At 37.7% G+C, this 23,038-nt stretch overlaps 1 long non-coding RNA gene across 1 annotated transcript in view; it reads right to left on the bottom strand.

Moving 5' to 3' along the window:
• Window positions 1–16,853, bottom strand: part of LOC143721560 (uncharacterized) — a 264,252-nt gene extending 247,399 nt beyond the window's left edge. Inside the window, exon 1 of the long non-coding RNA XR_013196751.1 lies at window positions 16,772–16,853. This is a non-coding gene — a long non-coding RNA (uncharacterized LOC143721560). The remainder of the gene's footprint in view (window positions 1–16,771) is intronic.
• Window positions 16,854–23,038: the final 6,185 nt, after the last annotated feature.

The raw sequence follows: 23,038 nt of genomic DNA, 5'->3' as shown, positions 1-23,038 counted from the left end.
AGGTCAACAACTGCTGACTACTAATATCATACCAGACCGAAAAAGGATTGATTTATCCATCCATTTCATCCCAAAGTAGCATACAGTGGCCACAAAAAAGTATTTTGACACTTAAATCACACTTACAAATGTGTGAAAAATTTCAAAGCAAGTGGCATTTATTTTATATAAAGATAGTACTAGAACACTTTTGAAGAGAAACATTTTAAAAAGACCTTGTTTAAAATACTTGTACTGTAAAAATTAAGACTTTCAGGTTTTAAACTTAAAGTGAACTACAGTACACCTGTGAACCAGTGTTGTCAGTCACGATACCATAAACATATCTTATGATGCTATACCGGCTGAAGTTTCATGATCCCCGGTAGTATCACAATGCCGTGCAGTACTGTTTATTCATAATTCAGATCTACAAAATGGACCAAATTTTCATAAATACATAGATGTAAAAGAAAACTACTAGACTAGATTTTCCTCTGAATACTTAATGAGAATGAATAACTGGCTATTTTTACCAATCAAATTAAATCAGTGTGAAAAAAATAACTATGTTAACGGCAGATGTGACAGAAGTTGCATCTGAAGTGCCATTTAGATGTTTTTAAACTGACATTTTAATGTTTATAATATATATATATATATATATATATATATATATATATATATATATATATATATATATATATATATATATACACACAGGTCCTTCTCAAAAAATTACCATATTGTGATAAAAGTTCATTATTTTCCATAATGTAATGATAAAAATTAAACTTTCATATATTTTAGATTCATTGCACACCAACTGAAATATTTCTGGTCTTTTATTGTTTTAATACTGATGATTTTGGCATACAGCTCATGAAAACCCCAAATTCCTATCTAAAAAAATTAGCATATCATGAAAAGGGTCTCTAAACGAGCTATTAACCTAATCATCTGAATCAACTAATTAACTCTAAACACCTGCAAAAGATTCCTGAGGCTTTTAAAAACTCCCAGCCTGTTTCATTACTCAAAACCGCAATCATGGGTAAGACTGCCGACCTGACTGCTGTCCAGAAGGCCATCATTGACACCCTCAAGCAAGAGGGTAAGACACAGAAAGAAATTTCTGAACAAATAGGCTGTTCCCAGAGTGCTGTATCAAGGCACCTCAGTGGGAAGTCTGTGGGAAGGAAAAAGTGTGGCAAAAAACGCTGCACAACGAGAAGAGGTGACGGGACCCTGAGGAAGATTGTGGAGAAGGACCGATTCCAGACCTTGGGGGACCTGCGGAAGCAGTGGACTGAGTCTGGAGTAGAAACATCCAGAGCCACCGTGCACAGGCGTGTGCAGGAAATGGGCTACAGGTGCCGCATTCCCCAGGTCAAGCCACTTTTGAACCAGAAACAGCGGCAGAAGAGCCTGTCCTGGGCTACAGAGAAGCAGCACTGGACTGTTGCTCAGTTTTGCATGTCATTCGGAAATCAAGGTGCCAGAGTCTGGAGGAAGACTGGGGAGAAGGAAATACCAAAATGCCTGAAGTCCAGTGTCAAGTACCCACAGTCAGTGATGGTCTGGGGTGCCATGTCAGCTGCTGGTGTTGGTCCACTGTGTTTTATCAAGGGCAGGGTCAATGCAGCTAGCTATCAGGAGATTTTGGAGCACTTCATGCTTCCATCTGCTGAAAAGCTTTATGGAGATGAAGATTTCATTTTTCAGCACGACCTGGCACCTGCTCACAGTGCCAAAACCACTGGTAAATGGTTTACTGACCATGGTATTACTGTGCTCAATTGGCCTGCCAACTCTCCTGACCTGAACCCCATAGAGAATCTGTGGGATATTGTGAAGAGAAAGTTGAGAGACGCAAGACCCAACACTCTGGATGAGCTTAAGGCCGCTATCGAAGCATCCTGGGCCTCCATAACACCTCAGCAGTGCCACAGGCTGATTGCCTCCATGCCACGCTGCAATTTCTTTCCTTTGTCTTACCCTCTTGCTTGAGGGTGTCAATGATGGCCTTCTGGACAGCAGTCAGGTCGGCAGTCTTACCCATGATTGCGGTTTTGAGTAATGAAACAGGCTGGGAGTTTTTAAAAGCCTCAGAAATCTTTTGCAGGTGTTTAGAGTTAATTACTTGATTCAGAAGATTAGGTTAATAGCTCGTTTAGAGACCCTTTTCATGATATGCTAATTTTTTGAGATAGGAATTTTGGGTTTTCATGAGCTGTATGCCAAAATCATCAGTATTAAAATAATAAAAGACCTGAAATATTTCAGTTGGTGTGCAATGAATCTAAAATATATGAAAGTTTAATTTTTATCATTACATTATGGAAAATAATGAACTATCACAATATGCTAATTTTTTTAGAAGGACCTGTATATATACATATATATATATATATATATATATATATATATATATATGGTTAAGCATACAGTTTGCACTCGCTATTGCAGTGCATTGTGGGACTGACTGACTGAGTGCACTCGATAACGGTTTCTTTCAGACACCACTGCAAATGCCACCATATTTAAGGTATAGGGGGTGATTTCAGAGTCATTGTTTTTGTGAATGGCTCATTGAATCATTGATCAAAAACACAAATTCATTCAGAGACAAAACCACTGCTATATTGACAATGATGTTGTGGCTAAACTGTCAGTTAACTTTTTTGTTATTAAAACCAATTACATTTGCAATCAGAAACTATGCTTGCTGATATTCAGAAAAACAGCTCCCTTGCTCATGTCATATTGCTAAACTATATTGTGTTACAAATAAAGAAAAAAACAAGAACTCATACAGGAGCCACCATCTCTTGAAATTTCCAACTCTGACTGGAGGACAGTATGTATATTGTGGAATATAAATTAATTTATCATGTTAAAACCACATTGTAAGGATTTAAATGATTGATAAGAACCGAGTGCAAATGCGACAGGAATTGCGACATCTACCATGGATTTGTGCTAATGCTAACTAGCCAAACCTTGAGCCCTAACTTAAGTTTAAAGCATGAATGCTAATCTGGAATTAGATGTTCCAGCAAAAGAATCATTTAGATGCTTCTGATCATCACCTACAATGTCTTACCAAATTCATCATCCATCCCGTCACTTTCACACATGTGAGTCTAAATCTGTCTTGTCTTTTTCAGTGTCTTTCATTCAGTCTTTTTCCTGCACTCATTTGTTCTCACAATCCTTTTCTCTCTCTCTTTTTCTATGCTGACAGTAATGATGAGCTATGTTCAGTCAGGCTGGAGATGAGAGACGCATCAATCTGTCTCTTCCGACACACTTTACATTTGATTTGTTTTCATAGGGCCAGAGTTCCACAGCTGAAGAAGAAGAGCATGAAAGAGAAAGATTTGAAGGTATAAAAGACTCGTACAGCAACTGCTAAGCTTTCATATACTCACTTTCACCCAAAAAGGGCAGTAGACCTTCATGTTACCTAGAGATTAAAGACAGATTCATTTCGAAGAGCACGTGGAGTTCAGATGCCTAATTTTCTCCTTTCACATTTCAGAAGCGTTTGTTTGTGCCTGTGAGGTTGTGTTGTACCACAGCTGTGTGTGTGTGTGTGTGTGTGTGTGTGTGTGTGTGTGTGTGTGTGTGTGTGTGTGTGTGTGTGTGTGTGTGTGTGTGTGTGTGTGTGTGTGTGTGTGTGTGTGTGTGTGTGTGTGTGTGTGTCCGCAGGCGGTGTGTTCTGCAGTAATGGGAACGGTGTTTGAGACTGAGACTGTATTAACAGGATAATTGAGTTGCTCGATCAGGCAGAGCCGAAGTCTGTAAAGATTCGTAGAGTTGGGCAGACTAAACCACCTCCACCTTTCTTTCTTTCTTTTTTATGTTTTCCTTTCTTTGTCTTACAGCCCACCCATTCTGTCTCATGCAAACCTTTGATATTATATTAGTAAAGTCCTCTCACAAACACAGTGGTTTTCACAATGAAAGAACATTTACAACACTATACTCTATCTCAAAACCTAAACCTTTAATATCTCAAAACCTAAACCTTTAAAATCACAGAAACCTGTTGAAACCTGTTTCTTGAGCTGATACTGAGATCAAGCACACAAGACAGGTTTCATTATATTATTGACAACATTTCGGACAGCTGAGGAAATTTCATATAGCCAAACCTGTAAACCCAAACACATTTACTCACAGAAGAACTAGATTCCAACAGACAGACAATCTAGAACGGTAGGAAGAACAATAGGCAGACAGATTTATAGATTTTTTTTCTGTTAAAACTTGTATTCGAGATGTAAAGCCGTTTAAATCATTTTATTTAATTTAGTTTTTTAGTGTTTATCGCACATTGGCATTGCATTGTCAATGTCATGCCAATAAAAATATAAAATTAGATACAGATATTATGCAAGGTTAAGGTTAGTACGTGAATTTTCACTCTAAAATTACATTAACATGCATATTGTTTACATCTTGTGGCTATTATAAAAGTATTTAACATTTACAGATTAATTGCCTCACTGTACGCCCAGTCTTTTGCTTTTTTAAATGAAAAGGAGGGACAAGTCGAAATAACTTTTGTGATAATCAACAACATGCCACTGATGCAGAACTTATACTGAACCCGAATAATTCCTAAAAAAAAAAAACGGATTTCTCCCTGCGATGTGTATAGAACAGGAATACACACTCATCAGAGGAGCGGCTCGAGTGTGAACGTGGCCTGTGAGACTTTACTGACGGTTGATATAAACTATACCGTCTCTCCTCTTCTCTCTCTCTCTTTCTCCAGATGGTAATGTTCTTTTTCTCGTCCCTGTGCAGACTCAGCTTCTGTATGGAAGGAGATTTATGGGAGCCCTTCGTCTCAAAATCACCACTCTGAGTCCCTGCACACACCAGGGTGTGTGTGGGTGTGTTTGATGGCGTATCTCAGTGTTGCAGCTTGTGTGTGTATGTGTGTATGTGTGTGTGTGTGTGTGTGTGTGTGTGTGTTTACATTCTAACCTGCTGTGCATGTGCGCGCACACACTCTAAAACACACTCGTAACAACACAAACATACTGCAAACAAACAGGGGAGTATGGCAAATAAGAGTGTGTGCATCACAGGCAGGAGGGTTGTGTGTGTGTGTGTGTGTGTGTGTGTGTGTGTGTGTGTGTGTGTGTGTGTGTGTGTGTGTGTGTGTGTGTGTGTGTGTGTGTGTGTGTGTGTGTGTGTGTGTGTGTGTGTGTGTGTGCTCATCTGCAACCTGCTTGCTCTCTCATTTTCAATCTCAGCCCAATTAATTTAGCAGAATTAATCTCTCGCTGTGCACAGCCGTTCCTACCACACACACACACACACACACACACACACACACACCCCGCGACACAAGGCACAGTCAAACATGAAATAGTGTCTCATGCCACCATCCATCTGGCATCTTAACACGCACACGCATGCCCACACCCCGGTGACATTTTCAGATTGGGAGTGTGTGAGAAATGGGGGAATGATTTCCTCTCCTAATGAAGAACTCGCTGTGTTCTTGCGGGTGGAAAGCAAAGGGCGGAGGAGATGAGGACGTTTTTTAGTTGAACAATCAAAGTAAAATATGTTTCCTATATGACTAAGTCGAATTAACTGGTTAGGAGGTGAAGTGATTTTGTCCCAAACCATTTCTAGAATGGCATGCTGTAGAAACAGGGATGTACAGCACCGATATTGAAATTCTGACCAAAACAATAGGCCAATAATTAATTTCTTTTTAATACTGAAAAATCAATAAAATGGCTGATATTATAAAACTATACTATTTATTTTAATTCTCCTCTTTAATTTTTTTTAAATGTAAATAGCTTCATTTTATATCTGCTATTAAGATTGTAAACAGTATAAAAGATGGATAAACATTGCTATAAAAAATCATCCTTTTAATTTAATGTTAACGATGATCTATTCTAAGCCTTAAAAGATTTCAGGAAAGAATTAAATCAAGTAAATCGAACATACACCACCGTTTAAAAGTTTGAGGTCAGTAATATTTTTTATTAACAATTTTATTCAGAAAGGGTTGATTAATTTGAACAAAAGTGACACTAAAGCCTTTTTACACGGTTACAAAAAATTGAATATTTCAAATGTCATTCTTTTGAACTTTCTATTCAAAGTATCTTGAAAAATAATTTATGACAGTTTCAACAAAAATATTAGGAAAATATTAAATATTAAATATTAACAAAAACACAACAGTTTTTGACATTGATAATAACAAGAAATGTTTCTTGAGTATCAAATCATCATATTAGAATGATTTCTGAAAGATACTAGAAGAATAAATTACATTTTATTATTTTATTTATGTATTATGTTTTTTATTAAATAAATTCAGCCTTGGAGCGTTAGATATTTCTCAAAAACTTTAAAAAAATAATCAATTAAATCAATTTTATGGTACTGACATATTATGTATCCCTACAAAAACCAAGAATGAACTAATCAAGTTATGTTCAAATCAGACTAATCTCCTGCCACATGGAACATGTGGTCCTGGCTCAACGCAGCATTCTGCTGTTACGATCCCTCCGCCAAATTAAATGCACGTCTGAGGCGGTCTGCATGGCACCCAGCTGTCCTGCCCAATGTATGCCAGGGACAGCCATGCCAGCAGTTGCTCTGGCAACCCCAAAGGCCTGCAAACACTCCCTCACAGAGAATGAAGGGAAGGAAAATAGTGTGTGTGTGTGTGTGTCTGTGTCTGTGTGTGTGTGTGTGTGTGTGTGTGTGTGTGTGTGTGTGTGTGTGTGTGTGTGTGTGTGTGTGTGTGTGTGTGTGTGTGTGTGTGTGTGTGTGTGTAAGCAATCGCTAACCACACTAGGCCACATTTTAAAAATTTTACATTCACCTTAAATTCAAAATAATTCTGATCATCAGCCGTGGAAAGCAATGACGGACAATTCAAAAACATCCAAGCAATAAAAACAAAAAGCATTGATCAGTACCAAGGGCCAAGAGAACAGCCAAATCTGATGCTTACATTAATTAAATCATAAAACCACCTTTAAAAAGTACAGAAGCTTAGGGTCAGTAAATATAATAACTTAATGCGTCGCAATATTACAAAACATTTGTATGCGATTGTCTATGAACGTTATGCAACCGATATTTGTCTAGAGCATGAACAACTTGTCTTGCTCTTGTCTAGAGCTTGCTTGTCTTTTTTTCTGTGTCTGACATTATAAATAAAGGCTGTACAATCTATTTTATTGTATTTAAACCAACACAATAGATTTTTACAATATATTGCCACTACTGCATTTTCATTTATGGTTACAATTATACATCCTGGGTTTTTATGAATATTACAATGACATTTGTATACTTCTAGTTTTAACTCTATCCAACTCTACCCAATTATGTTATAAACTTAATTTAATTGACATTTGACACAGGTAATGAATGACTACCATGTCAATGATACCTGCGGTAAAATTTCAAACAGAAATCAAAACGCTGGCTCAATTACCTGAATAAACCAAAGAGTGTCGCAATTATCCCTGCTCTCCTTTTACTTCAGCACTTGGCGGACCTGAAGAACTTTAATCATCTCCGTTTGGGTAAGTGTAAGTCAAAGCAGAATGAATTTATTAAGCATAATAAATAAAAGCAATCATTGACAACTGTTGTCACATCACAGAAGAACTAAGAATAAGAGGGGAAAGCTGATTTTCAAATCACAACTGGCTTTCCATTTCACAGCTGTTACATTCAGCTATTTCAGCAAACTAAACCAAAACTGAATGCAAAGTAGAGAGTCACTAGTGTTCATTTCATCAACGGTCCACCAGACACTGCTGACATCTAGAGTCCAAACGCTGCTATTAACAAGCTGCCTTCATTTCTGATTAACAATCACTGGGGGCCAAAATTCTCCTGAGCTTTCATAGTCATTGAGCTGTTAAAATAAAGCACTGTGATTTTAATGCTGGGCGAATCTGGGTTTTTACTGAGATTCATTCGATTTAATTTGTAATTTGATTCTTTGAAGCAACTTAATTGGATTGTTTTTTTTAACTCAGTGCTCACACTGAAACAAATGCAAAGCGCGAATCGGGACGGATTAGCATTGAGCGGCGCTCCAATCGGAACAAAGCGTTCCCGTTTCACTGTCCTAAAATATCCCTGCGGCAGTCCAGTGGCCTAGAAATTATGGACCGGACATTACGGCCTAAGGACAACTTCCTCTTGCTTTCAAAGTCTCCACGTTTGAAGTCATGGCACTCCCTGTTCACAAACACGTCTCGGGGGTGAATAAAAGCTGGATCACAGAGTTTCGGTTAATGAATAGAGGAATACAAGGTTCAGCGGGTTTGCGGACGAAATAGTTAACCTGTGTGCCGTCAGGCTTTCAAGAAGAGTCCTGAGGGTTGATCCCACCAGAGATCACAGCGCTACCTGGTATGCACCATTCATCTTATTGTTTGGGCCACAAGGAGAAAAAAGCCAGCAAGGACGTGTTTATATGTGAAAAACGAGTCTAGATTATGAGCTTCCGTCCCACAATTTTCCAAACGCCATGTTTTAATGGGTATAACAGTATGGAGGGGATGTTCGGTTCTTCAGGGATGAACGGTTTCACCACGCTTCAGACCATAAACGCCTGTGTGCGGTAAGAACGGAGCCATTTAGCGTCAAATATGATGTTCGAAAGCATCATGATTCACTCCAAATCAGCATCGCGACCCACACTTTCCCTTAAAACACCTCCAGGCCTCTGTTTAGAAACAAAAGGGGTGATGGAAGATAGATGCACAGGTGCATGCAGAGATGAGATAAGCCAGGGAAGACGGGCAGGAAACTAGCATGAAAGAGAGGAATTAAAGGAAAGCATTAGAGGAGGAACAAGAAAGAGCATTCCATCAGTAGGCACGGAAGGGCATTACACAGCGCTTCATTTTTCCTCCCGACCTCGTAACGACCCCGCCGCTGATGGGGTGAAGAGCAGGTGGAAAGAGAGAGAGAAAGCGAGAGGGAGGTATGAGGAATAGGGCTTTTAGGAAAAGCCGGCAGCATGCTGGTTAAAAATATCTCTCTGACGATGCCACATGGTGCGTCTGTGATGTCAGATGTTTACCAGCGGTCTCGGCAACATGCTCATTAATACAGCAAAATACAAAAAGGATAATGAGATGGGAGGAGAAAGCATCCGTTTCTTGCTCACATTCTCTGTCTCTTATATAAGAATTGTGCTTTTTCTGCGCTCTTTCGTCCGCATTTATTCGTGAATCTCACTTTTACTAGAACTAGCAGCCTCACACATACAGCGTGCTGCATCACATGCCCTCAGGGACCAAGTGTGATTGAGAACGGGGGTCTGCCATTGCCCTGCCGTTGAACCCGCTTCATTTCTCCTCTCGAAAACGCACGCTATGAAACCTCATCAGCAATGGCTGCACCTTGCTTCAGATCTCTCGATTTCGACCTCTCCTGCTGCGTCCCATGTGTACCAACGCGTCACAATCGACACGCCGAGAGATCGTTCCACTGCTAATTCGTTCTTTACCTTTGTCTTTCACTGCTTCTAAAGGCACAAACACTCTTATGTGGCACCGCATGGGGCTGCACGTTTAATCGAAAAACGAAATTGCCATATGGCTTAAAGCGATTATCAAATCGCAAAGGTTATGATTTAATTGGATAAATATATGCGTTGCGTGTTTCAGAGTGAAGCGCAGCACTGTGTTCTTACACGAGAGCAGCTCATGATCTGCCCGAGTTTGAAACGACTCGGTTCGCAGTAAATGCTGCTCCACACAAACTCAATCTCTGCATCTAATGAGAAGCACTTATCAACAAAATAGAACTTTAAGGGCTCCCAGTGGTTTTTCGTCAAAATAAAATTGATGGTTTAATATTTGAAAATGAAGAAATTAAGTAATATTAGAACTGTAATTTTACAGTTGTTTTGGCCAAAATGTTAAGCCCTACAAACAAGCGCAGCAAGCCTTGACTTTATCACATTTTAAATCGCAGGGTTTTAAAAAAAATTGTCCCTCGTGTCAGTTGGCCCCCGATCACAGTGGTGTGGATGACAAAATTAGCCCTGTCCTGTCAACTCTGCACACTTTACTGATAGGAGACCATCTCAAAAGTACTTCATCCTTCGAAGTCGGTCCCCAGGGGAGCGAGATACAGATGCTTCTGTGAAGTTGTAACGGCGGTTTAAAGTGGACGCGAGTGGCTGAGGCCTAATGATGCCTGTTTACGCCGTTGTCCTCCATCTGTAATGATTAGAGGCAGGATAGATGAGCCCTTGGGCACTGCCACAGAGCCAATCAGACCCCACGGATGCAACCAACATCCTACGGTGGCTCGGATGGGACACGAGAACTGACCGCCAGATGACCCTTGAATCTGACCGCCGACTGACCCCGGTTACATGCAGGTCAGACGCAGGCCAAATACATGCAGCCTACTAATTTAAATGATCAGACTAACTGATCACCGCTTGTATGTCTTTTTAGGGACATTGTAGTGCTTTTAGAGGAAGAAGCACCCCTATGCCACTGACCGCCAGACGACCCGCATCGCGTTCCGGGTGAATTCGAGGTCATATGAATATTAATCGAAGTGTGTGAAAATTCTGAAGTATGCGGTGGGAGCTAAGGGGGAAAAATCGACATACTGCTACTCTGATGTAATAATTTAGTATTTAAACAAAGAATCAAATCCAAAACCAAGCATAACTTTCATTAGAAATATCTGGCTTGCATTTAAACACAACTAGGGATGCTCAATATTAAAATTATGGCAGATACCACTGACCAATAATTAATAATGCTGCCAATAAAAAAAATTATAAACCAATAAATATCATATTAAAACTCTATAATATTTAGCAAAGAAAAATGTTTCAAATGCCACATATTCATGTTAAGATTTGAAAAAAATGACAATTATCATTGTACAATTAATCATTTTTGAAATATTTTATTTTATTTTACTAAAGTATTACATTTGTCATTTTTATTATTAAGATTTTGGGCATTCTTATGGGCCAATTTAATGCTGTTAATACAGTTAATGCTGAATTTCAGACATATTCTTTTCTGATTAACCGAGCTCTACATCAAATGGCGATCTCGGTTTACTTTGTCGTTCTATTTGTACCAGGAGCTGCATGAAAAGAGCCTGCATTAAGACGCATATTCTTTAGGAATCATATGATTGTTGTGCCATGGAGTAGGAGGTGAAACATTCACACAAGCGCTTCTGTGCATCACATGGAGCTCAAGAGTAATAATTTGGGTCAAGCCATTACACCTTATGAATGTTACCAAACGTTAGGGTTTTGCAGCATGATGCTGACTACGGAGTGACCTATGATGACAGACCGAAGCCATAGAGTTTGAAACCTTGCTGAATTATCTGGAGCTTTTTGAACACACTCCGATGACTGCCGAATGACCCCAGGCTCCAGGTCATGGCGGGGGCAGATATGTTTTAAAATAGTGGAAACTAGGCAACATCGTCGATTTGCTACTGCTGCTTTAGGGAAATGCCTTGTAATTGACCGGTTGACGACCTCTGTGTTGATGTGGAACGAGAGGTTCATTTTAAGTTAGCTACTACCTAGCAATCTGAATACTTTGTTTCTATAGAAAAAAACAATATGGAAATAATCTTTCTTTTCTTAACATGAACAGCTTTTTCAGGCTAGTTTCCAACTGTACATTAGGAATGAAATATGAGACAACTAGTATAATCTCACACTCTGAAACACAAGACCTGCCCTTTTCATGAGATGGACCAACATAACCATCTCCGTGGCTTCAGGGTCTTGAACACACCACTGATGTTGACCAAAATGTGACCTGATGTTGACCGAGAGATGAACCGAGGCCGCAGACTGACCCCTCTGTCGCCATGGCCGCCAGCTGACCCCTGGAAAGGTCACAGAGATCAGAGCCTGTGGTCAGATCAACGCTGGACACAAAGAGTCAGTGAGAAGAATGAGAAAAGAAACATAGGGAGCGAATAAGAGAGTGAAAGAGAAAAGGAAGACATGGAGTCAGAGGTCAATATCTAAGCTCTTCCTTTCTCCATTTCATCATCCTCGGCCCCTCCTTTCTCTCTTCTGCGCCCTCATTTTGAGTGACCTCTGACATCGACGTGTGTTTCGGGCAACGCTTGCGCTGACCTGACCATGAACGCGTCCCAAACACTGCAAATAACACTACTCTTAAAGGGATAGTTCAGCCAAAAATGAAAAATCTGTCATCATTTACTCGCCCTCAAGTTGTTCCAAAACTGTATGAATTTCTTTGTTCTGTTGAATACAAAGGAAGATATTTGGAAGATTGTGGGAAACTGAACAGTTCAGGGGCACCATTGACTTCCATAGTATATTTTTTTTTCCTATGGAAGTCGATGGTCCCCCAGTGTCCTGGTTACAAACTTTCTTAAAAACATATTCCTTTGTGTTCAGGAGAACAAAGAAATTCATACAGGTTTGGAACAACTTGAGGGTGTATAAAAATTTAATTTACCATCCCTTTAAGCAGTGTTTTTGCATTCATTGTAAATTCTAACAAGTTTCGTTTACTGAACAAAATGCTTGGAAAGAGATGGTCTTATTTATTTTGAAGCAAACTTTAAAGAAAATTTTAAATTAAGTAATCAGCTGAAAGTAAAGAAAGCAAACTCTTCACGAGTAAATTAAGTAATAAATATCAAGCTAGTTTAATATGAATTTCAGTTAAGGTAGGCTACTTAATAGCAAGATTACTGTATTGATTTAATCTAATTAAAATTGTTACATTTTGTACTCCAAAGTAACAAATACCAAAACACTATTCTCATCGTGGATTTAATCTTACATTTTAAGTTATGGAGACTTTTTTTTAAATTTTAAGTTATGGAGACTTTTTTTTAAATGTGCAATCGGTTTCCAGCGTTTCGTCATGAAAACAAGTTCAGTTTCCAGACTGTATATTTTGTTATAAACAACTGTCTGAGAAAATCACATTAAACTATGTTTCTAAAACATCTGTTCACATTATAAGACTTGTACATTTACAGACCTCCTGAATAAACAGCAATCTGCTGTTATACAATTACAACTTATCATGGCAACATCAATTTTCCATTACAAATATTCCTAAAAACAATTTTTTAAAAACTATTGTTTTTTAGACTATCAAAAAAAAGTCAATGGGTGAGAAAAATTAACTTTAATTCCAGATAAATTTAATAAAAGCCACAGCTTCAAGTAAATTTGTGAACAACAAACCTTATAAAATAAGTACTTTTGCATTATAAAAATGTGTTGTATTATTATAAATACATTATAAATAAATACATTAAATAAGATAAATTTACTTGTGACTCACTTCATTTAATAAAATTTCAGGTTAAAGCAAAAACATTTTTTTTAAAAAATTAATTCAGGTTATATATATATATATATATGTGAAAAAACCTTAAATCTTTAGAAAATTAGCTTAAATCAAATTTGTGCACAACAAATAATATGATAATTTAGTCTTTTTTTTACAGTGCAAATATCCTAAAAACAAGATACATCAATTAATGACTCACTAAATTTAAAAAATAAAATCTGCTTACAACAGTGCCATAGAAATAAAAAGTTACACTAATTCAATATATATTATCTTAAAGCAAGTTTTAAATATTTCCAAAATTAGCTTGAAGTAAATGTATTGTTTTTTAAAGATACGAAGATGTTTTCCACTAAAATTCAGGAGGGAAAATGCTTAATAAATGATATCTTTCAGTGAACGGCTGTTTCAGATTAATCAAGTCGTTTCATTTCCTCTTTGTGCATTTTCTCATCGTCATCATCAAAACTGAGCAGGTTGCAAACACTGATAATTGTATAATCCAAATAAATCAACAAGAACTTGTTGAATAAAACCCAAAAAACGTAAAAGGCATTTTGACATCTCAGACAGCAGCCTCCATCTCTATCGGTGTCTCTTTCCCCGTCAACATATTCCCTCTAAACTCAAGCAACAAATCATGACAAGATCTGAAAGAACACAGAGGGATCTAATCTCAGGTTGTCCGAATGATTCAATTCTGATGCAAAACAGCACAGTGAGCAAGTCAATCGATTCTGCCGCTGCATGCTGTTTAAAAACCATGTCACATTCAGATTGTGGATGAAAAATATGAAACAGCGACACAGAAGCAAGTATTCAAGAAAGAAGATGGGCCCGAGAAGTAGAACGCTGACCTCTGACCTTGAAAGCACAGCAAGAAAGCGGGTAGATAAAGAAGTGGTGTTTGATGTGTACGTGCAGTACAGTGCCAGCTTCGGCTTTCTGCGGAAGAAAGAATGTTAAAGACTTCAGCACACATGGGCTACGGATAGATTACACCTCGCCTCACAGCGGGACAACGGGAGGAAGAGCGAGATGGACAGAGAGAGAGGTGAGGGGGCAGAAATAAAGCAAAAGAAAAGAAGATATTGTCAAGAGGACGAGATGGAGATGAGAAAAGAGTGGAAGAACGTTTTGAAGAGGATGGTTTAAATTGAGATGAAAGGCCCGGCGGAACAAAAGAACGCCGCTTCCCTCTGTGCCGCACTTATCACGGCCATTCCACACGCGGGTCTCTCGGGTCACGTATCTGTTACCGGCCTGTACCTCTGCTATCTTCATAGGAGGTGACATTTAGGAATCCCAGTTAGGGCTCCCTCTGCTGTGCACACAGACAAGGGCACATATTTCCTTTAAACTGACCTACAGATCACACACAGACTTATGCAGTGCACAATTATGAAAATAAAGTATGCCTGTTTTAATGGGTATGGTAGGATTTAATTATTTTTTTAATACATTTACAAGCAAATACCCGAAAAACGTCTAAATGCAAACTGACATGCTTGTTCTATTTGCACATAATTGTATCTTTGTGTCGTAAGTAACTATTGTGAGAATCTGTTAGCGAAAATTGCACTTTATTAGGTATTCTGCATATGTCCATGACCTTTAATGTAATATCAAGATTTTCGGTTCTGATCAACAGGGTCGATGACAAATAAGGATTCCTGACATGATAATGGAAATAGATTAAAACACACACAACAAGTTCGTAAAAATGTAATCGTGTGGGTGTGTTGGTTCTGCACATCTTTGGAAAATGTTCACTAATTTCTGGGAATATTTAATTGAACAACTCTAAAAATATCGAGTGGTGTAACCATTAAGTACTGAAATACTTTCCTTGCACCTTGGAAAAGACCTTAAAACCCCTAAAATATGGTTCAAATTTTTTTCTTCAAAGATATACGAATTTGTTAAATATCATGAATGTTTTAGTAATGAATATCATTTTCTTAGGGATATTCCATCTAACCAGAGCGAGCAAAACATTCCTTTTCATAAAAAGGTCAAGATGTGTTTTTTTCTTTTCTTTTTTTTTACTTTTGACAAATATATGAATCACAAAATTTGTATTTGTGGTAATATTAAGATATATTTCATATTAACATAATACATTTGACAATATTAAGAATATTTGAACGCTACATTGCTGCTTTAATTATGCTTTTTCTTTTAAAAACATCTCCAGATAGTTAGGCTGCATCACCATTTTTGTCTTTAAGCAAAAAAAAAAAAAACTAATTTATATCAAAATTACATTTAATTCGGAAATTGAAAACATGTTTATCCTAATTATAGATATGTATCCAAGTCATCATTTTGCATAAATTGTACTTACAAAGTATTTTTGAATAACAAATAACCTAACGAGTATTACATTATAGCCTACACCATTACCCATAAATATGTATTTTTTTAATAGTTTAAAAATATCAAATGAATAGGCTATATTTAAGACAGTGTTCATTTAATCATCGTTTTTTGATTTCACTAGAATTCAAACGATCATGCAGCATGACAAATGTTTCAATACAAGTTCTCAAATATTAGGAGTTCATTAAAAACAGAATATGTTTTAATTATAAATAATATAGGAGATGTTGTGTAAAATATCACATAGCGGGCTACACTACAGCATATCCAACCACCGAAGATACTGCTAAAAGCCACGTTAAATGTCATGCATTTCAACTACCGTAACCTACTCCACACATACATCATTTTCTTTCATACCTCGTTCACTCCTCTTCAACAAAACCATATTTAATCCCATCGTAATAACCATCTTAAGTTTTCATTTGAAACATTCGCCAATAACAGAAAAGGCTAAATATTATCACCCGTCCACCACGGGTATAATCTCGTATTACTCCCAAGCGCCACCTGGCAGTGAGAGACGGTACTGCAGCCGCGCGCGCTGTTCTCCCTCACTGTCTCTCAGCGGTAAATAAAACAGGCCTCAACGGACAGGCGGGATTCTCCATTTCACGGTATGAAGGACTCTATGGACGTATATGACAAGCAGATGCTCTAGGCGGGATTACATTCCTGTGCCTCGATGATAGTGTATCGATTTTGATTCTCCCAATAGGCAGTGTATATAACTCAACGCTACCCGACCTAACGTTAGGCTACATCAGAAAATAATTAAATCAGCGAGTTTTGCCTGGAAATCTGAAGCATGTACCACTGAATGTTTCCCCTCTCTATCCCTGTCCAAAATTTGAAATCATCTCAATACAATAAAGTGTCGTGTTGCTAAATTAACGCCACGCGCGGAGTCTGATTTTGTGTGAAATTTGAAGCGAAGTGTGTTGATGTATGCCATCAAATTCACCGTTTAATGTTCTTCACTTAGCATTATCTAAATTGTATGTTAGATGTCAAATCATTTTGTTTTGCATTACCTTGTGATTCTTAGCAGCAGGCCAGTCAGTGTTACATTTGCTTTCACACTCATATATGTTCAGGAATTATCGTTTCTCACCGATAGGTGACAGAATAACACAACTTTTCACCAGTCTGCTGACATCACTCCCGCCACAAGGGGGCAGCACCTACTTAACATCTGTTCACATCAAGTGTGCAAAAGGAAGTAAATATGGTAAAAACAAACACACACACACACGATTATTTGGCTTTTTATAATTAATCAGGCTTTATTTACACACACGATTATTTGGCTTTTTATAATTAAACAGGCTTTTTTATGGGACTACAGAGCTTTGATCATTAAATTAAGCATTTAAATGTCATCTTACTAGATATATTATTGGGAGATATAGAGTGACGATAGTTACATTCCTTTTATGAGGGTTGTCTGCTATAATGCTATAAAAACTCATTCCCCCAGTTTCACAGACAAGGCTCAAGCCTAATCCCTAGGGCTGCACGATGTGTCGTTTTAGCATCGATATCGCGATGTGCGCATCCACGATAGTCACATCGCAGGATGTTGCGATGTAGGCCTAAATCGTACAGTAGTTGATCCGTGATTCATGATCTGTACGGGCCAGCAGCTCCGGATTAATTGCAAAGTTTAACCATCATATTGTGAAAGTTTATCATTTGCATGTGTTTTTAAGTCCTGTCAGTTTAAACATCAAGCGTAAGAAGACTGGAACTTGCGCGTGGTTTTCTGTGAGCCGGGCAGATCAGTGGTCTTTCTCTTATTTCTGAGCTTGAACGAACACGAGAATTCAAAATAAAGTCAGAATGCCCTTCCTCCATTGAACAATTTTTGGCGACCGCCAAAGCGTATTTTTGTCCCGCCAAAGCCTTATTTGACCGGTGAGTGATAGATGACTGACTGCTGCGCAAAACTGAGAGAACGAGCAGAGAGAGAGAGCCCCGGTCGCGCGCGCACTCTCACCGTTTTCAAACTGTCTTGCTCTCTCACCCTCCCTCGCGCATATTAATGAATTGAGTTGACTGAATATCTTTGAGAATACACAATGGTAAAAGGTCGGAAGACCGAAGTTTCAGGTGAAGCATTCGGATATATTTTTTTACTGAACTACCGCTGGTTGTGAATTGTGCTAAAAAAAAATATTCTCTGAAAAGCGTTCCACACATTCAGATAAACCACACTTTCAATAAACAAAACAAAAAAAATCTATCCAGTGATGAAATGTTTTCTGTGTTGAGACCAATCTTGTGCGATGTCCTAACTGCCGGGATAATCACACAACGTGTGCCGTGGTCCGTTAATGACACCTCCAATTCGCGAACTAATGATTCATTTGAACCGATTCACTTTAATGAATGGTTAAAACAACTTATCTGTCCAACACTGAACTCACGAGATATAACAAATCGGAAACACTTTACAATAAGGTTCCATTTATTAAACTCTAGTTAACTACATTAGTTAATAGAATCTATGCAGATTTACTCCTTTACAAAATCACCCCAGTCATTCAGATGATTCATTCTTTCCAAAGAAAGCTATTTAAGTCATTGGGTGAAATTGTTTTCATATCGCAATATATATCGCAGAAAAATAAAATATCGCAATGTAATTTTTTCCCAATATCGTGCAGCCCTACTAATCCCTGACTAAAATTCAAGTTTGACCTGTTTTTAACTGAAACTTGCACTGTCAGCGCCACTGTTTTGTCTCAAGGTGATGAAATTTAATACACTGGATTTTTCTGACTGGTATTTAAAATGTCAGGCTTTAATTTCTACCTGATACAAAAATGTACAGCTGGCATATGTATAGTTATTATAAAAATGCCCATTGCATTAGATTTTATACATTTACATGACTTTTCCAGGTCTATAAATCACACTTTTAAAATTTGGCGCTTTGAAGAAAAAGCATAGTTGATGGTTTGAATTAAAATAAGAAGATCTTGATATTTAGTTGTTTCAGCCAATTTTAATGCTTCTTATTTGAAAAGATTTTAAGTCTTGAAGTCACGGGAGCCATGATATTTAAATAGCTAAACAATTACAAATTGTTTAGCCACTTCTTTGTGATTTACAAAGCATGAGCGAGGTTGTGGTGTTTCCTGCAGTTCCCTCTTGCTTCCCTCCTCTTTTCATTTCTCTCCCTTTAAGTCCTCACAGATCAGTAAGTGTGATGGATTTAATTCAGTTGGTTTTGTGTCCATGGTTACGAATATCAGCTGCTGCAGTGATGCAAAGAACTAGACATGGACTTACGGGTTCCCGTGCAGTTTGGAAAAGTATTGGATTTGATTTGGGTTGGTTTGATTTTCCAAGTCTGGATAAGTATGGAAAGTCTGTTTCCAGACTATTGATCCTATTCAGTTTTCTAAAATATAAAATCAAGAATTTCTAAAAATGTATAATACAAGCAGAGTGATTTGATGGCAAACGTTTAGTGATTATATAATGATTGTCGAACACGATTGAATGAATTTGCATTACACAAAACTGTTTGTCTTTACTATAAGCGAGTCTCTTTTCTTCTTTTGATCAACAAACAGTCATAACTCAGACTGTATGTTTGCTGTTTGGTGCGTCATCCCACATCAAAACACATTTACAGTATTGTAAGGCCGTCTAACTCGATCCAATGGCGGTATTTGAATTAGCGGTGAAGGTCTCTGCGTGTTACAAGTCTTTTCTCACGGCAAAGTATTTTTGGTTAAATGCAATACATTTTCTCATATGTATTAACTCGTTATTTCATCTGACTCCATAAATGAAAAAGGTTTTAATGATATCTGTGCATCATTAAATGTGAGCGAATGTTTTACTATTCTATTTAAACTCTTGAATGAAAATAATGTCAAATTCAATTAGAATAATCAAATATCACAATTTAATATGTCAGGTAAATTTATCATTACAATTTCATAGTCAATGCAAAACATCACATGCTCTAGAACAAAGAGGAAAAATGTTTACCCGACAAAGACATACACGAATGCTGAGTCTAGGCGTCCCTCAGCATTCACGGGCTGATCTGAGCTACAGAAAAGGCCCTGAGCTCTCGCTGCGTTTCATTATATACCCAGACCTCATTTCAAATCTAAACATCATCCACAGTGGAAATTTACCTGTAAGTCACCATTTGCTAGCAGTGGAAAATTAGCATTCAGTCAAATGGTCAGAAGGTGTTAACTCAAAGACATACCCTCCAGTGTGGAGGATGTTTATAAAGTTCCTAAGAACTTTATTACCTTTTGGTTTACTTCTTTGGGAATGAGACATTTGTACCAATCGCACCGAGACATTTCAAATAATACCAAACATGTTTAAACCTTGATTATAATCATTCACATTAAACCATTTCGATTCTTGTGTGAGTTTGGGAGATCTCTGCCAGGATGAAGAATGGGGGAGAGAAATGTAGAATTAGGATGAGGGAGGTGAGACCTTCGTCTCAATAGTGCATGAGGGGGAGTTCAAATGTTAATTTCCTTTGTTTTCTCAGAGAGGGGCCCTCTCTTAAAGTTCTTCCAGTTTTTCCAGTCTTACAGTATCAAACTTATGTGTCAAAATATGTGAAGGTTATAAAACGTTTTAGGTTTCTTCTCATCATGCAAGTGCATGTTATCACTTAAAACCGATGAAAAAAAGACAGAAAAAAAACTACAGATGACTGTCATTTTATATATAATTGTAATTTTTTTATAATGGGGTCAGTACTTTTTTTTTTTTTCATTTTTAGAAAGAAAATACTTTTATTCACCAAGGCAAGGATGCATCAAATTGATCAAAAGTGACAGTAATGTTACAAAAAGATATTACAAATAAATGCTGTTCTTTTGAACTTTGTATACAAGCCAATTTGTATACAAGCCTGGATTTTATGTTTCTAAATGAAACTTGTCTAGAAGACATATGCAGTGCAACAGTCCTCAATGAAACGTCCCCTCCTAACTTTACTTTTTTGAGTGTCTGCAGAGCTGTTAGGAGAGGTGGGGGTGTAGCTTCTCTTTTTAAAGATTTCTATCAATGTAAGCAAATATCATTTGAGAATTACCCGTCTTTCGAATACCTGGGTATTGTGTTAAAAGGTGCTCCGCGCATTTTACTTATCATTATTTACAGGCCTCCAAAATACTCTCAGCTTTGCTGAGGACTTTACAGAACTATTATCAACAATTTCGTCTGAGTTTGACTGTTGCTGGAGATTTTAACATTCACATAGTTAATGCAGAAACCAATATGGCAAAATAAATCAAAACTGTTTTAAAACCCTTTGATCTGACTGAGCATGTGTCTGGGGCTGTCACGATTTGGTTTGTTCATATCATGTTCCATGTCTGTCATGTGATTCCCTGTTTGTCATGTGATCCTGCCATTTGTCTTGTCATTGGTTAATCGTCTGTTCATCGTTCACAGGTGTCCCTTGTCTTGTCATTAGTCTGTATATTTAAGCCCTCATGTTTGCCATGTGTCTTCAAGTTTTGTTCCACTGGTTTTTAAGCTCTGTTCATGTCCTCTGTTTTAAGTTCATGTCATGCCATGCTTTTGTTTTATGATTGCTTTTGTTTGTAATAAACTGCACTTGGGTTCTCTCTACAACTTCCCTTCAGTGGATCCTTAAAGGGGCATTGATTGGGGCTTTCTGGGATAGTCCTAAAATGGTTCAGGTCATACTTAGGAGGGAGAGGTTATTATGTGAGTATAGGAAACCATAAGTCTAAATGGACATCAATGACATGCGGAGTCCCTCAAGGCTCAATTCTTGCTCCACTCTTATTAATCCTGTATATGCTCCCACTGAGCCAAATAATGAGAAAGAACCGAATTGCTAACCACAGCTAAGCAGACGACACACAGCTCTACTTATCCCTATCGCCTAACGATTACAGCCCCATTGACTCCCTGTGCAAATGCATTGATGAAGTAAACAGTAGGATGTGTCAAAACTTTCTTCAGATAAACAAAGACAAAACTGAAGTCATTGCGTTTGGAAACAAAGATGAAGTTCTCAAGGTGAACGCATACCTTCAGTCTAGGGGTCAAACAACTAAAAAATCAAGTCAGGAATCTTGGTGTGTCTCTAGAGTCAGACCCTAGTTTCAGTAGTCATGTCAAAGCAATAACTAAATCAGCATACTATCACCTGAAAAATATTGCAAGAATTAGATGCTTTGTTTCCAGTCAAGACTTAGAGAAACTTGTGCATGCTTTCATCACCAGCAGGGTGGATTATTGTAATGGACTCCTCACTGGCCTTCCCAAAAAGACCATAAGACAGTTGCAGCTCATACAGAACGCTGAGCAGAACCAGAAAATATGAACACATCACACCAGTCCTCAGGTCTTTACATTGGGTCCCAGTTACATTTAGGATTGATTTTAAAGTATTATTATAAATCATTCAATGGCCTAGGACCTCAATACATTGCAGATAGGCTCACTGAATATAAACCCAACAGATCACACATATTATTATAGGATCACATCAGCTAGAAATACCAAGGGTTCACTCTAAGCATGGCGAGTCTGCTTTTAGCTACTATGCCGGCCGCAGCTGGAACCAGCTTCCAGAAGAGATCAGATGTGCTCCTACAGTATCACATTCAAATCCAGACTCAAAACATTTCTGTTAAACTGTGCATTTACTGAATGAGCACTGTACCACTGTTCGTAATGTATTTTATTCTTTATTCTACTTTTTATTCTATTTTAATTATCCTGATTTCTTTTGATTATTTTAATTTCTTCTATGTAAAGCACTTTGAATTACCATTGTGTATGAAATGTGCTATATAAATAAACTTGCCTTGCCTATACATAAAAACAAATCCTGAAAAAAATGGTTTCCACAAAACAAAAAAGGCAGCACAACTGTTTTCAACTTTAATAATAATAATAATAATAATAATATTAATAATAAATGTTTCTTGAGCATTAAATCATATTAGTTTGAAGGATCGTGTGATGCTGAAGACTGGAGTAATGATTCTGTAACTTTAGATTAGCTGTCAGAGGAATAAACTACATTTACATTTTACATTTATTCATTTAGCTGACGCTTTTATACAAAGCGACTTACAATTGCTATATGTCAGAGGTCGCACGCCTCTGGAGCAACTAGGGGTTAAGTGTCTTGCTCAGGGACACATTGGTGCCTCACAGTGGATTCGAACCTGGGCCTCTCACACCAAAGGAATGTGTCTTATCCACTGCGCCATCACCACCCTACATTATATAAAATATATTACAATAGAAAACAGTTAAAG

Source organism: Siphateles boraxobius, unplaced genomic scaffold (genome assembly GCF_051911475.1).
Source record: "Siphateles boraxobius isolate OS27281-9 unplaced genomic scaffold, OSU_SipBor_1 66, whole genome shotgun sequence".
Lineage (NCBI taxonomy): Eukaryota > Metazoa > Chordata > Actinopteri > Cypriniformes > Leuciscidae > Siphateles > Siphateles boraxobius.
The sequence above is the reverse complement of the archived record's forward strand: the minus strand, read 5'-3'. Positions and strand labels throughout refer to the sequence as shown.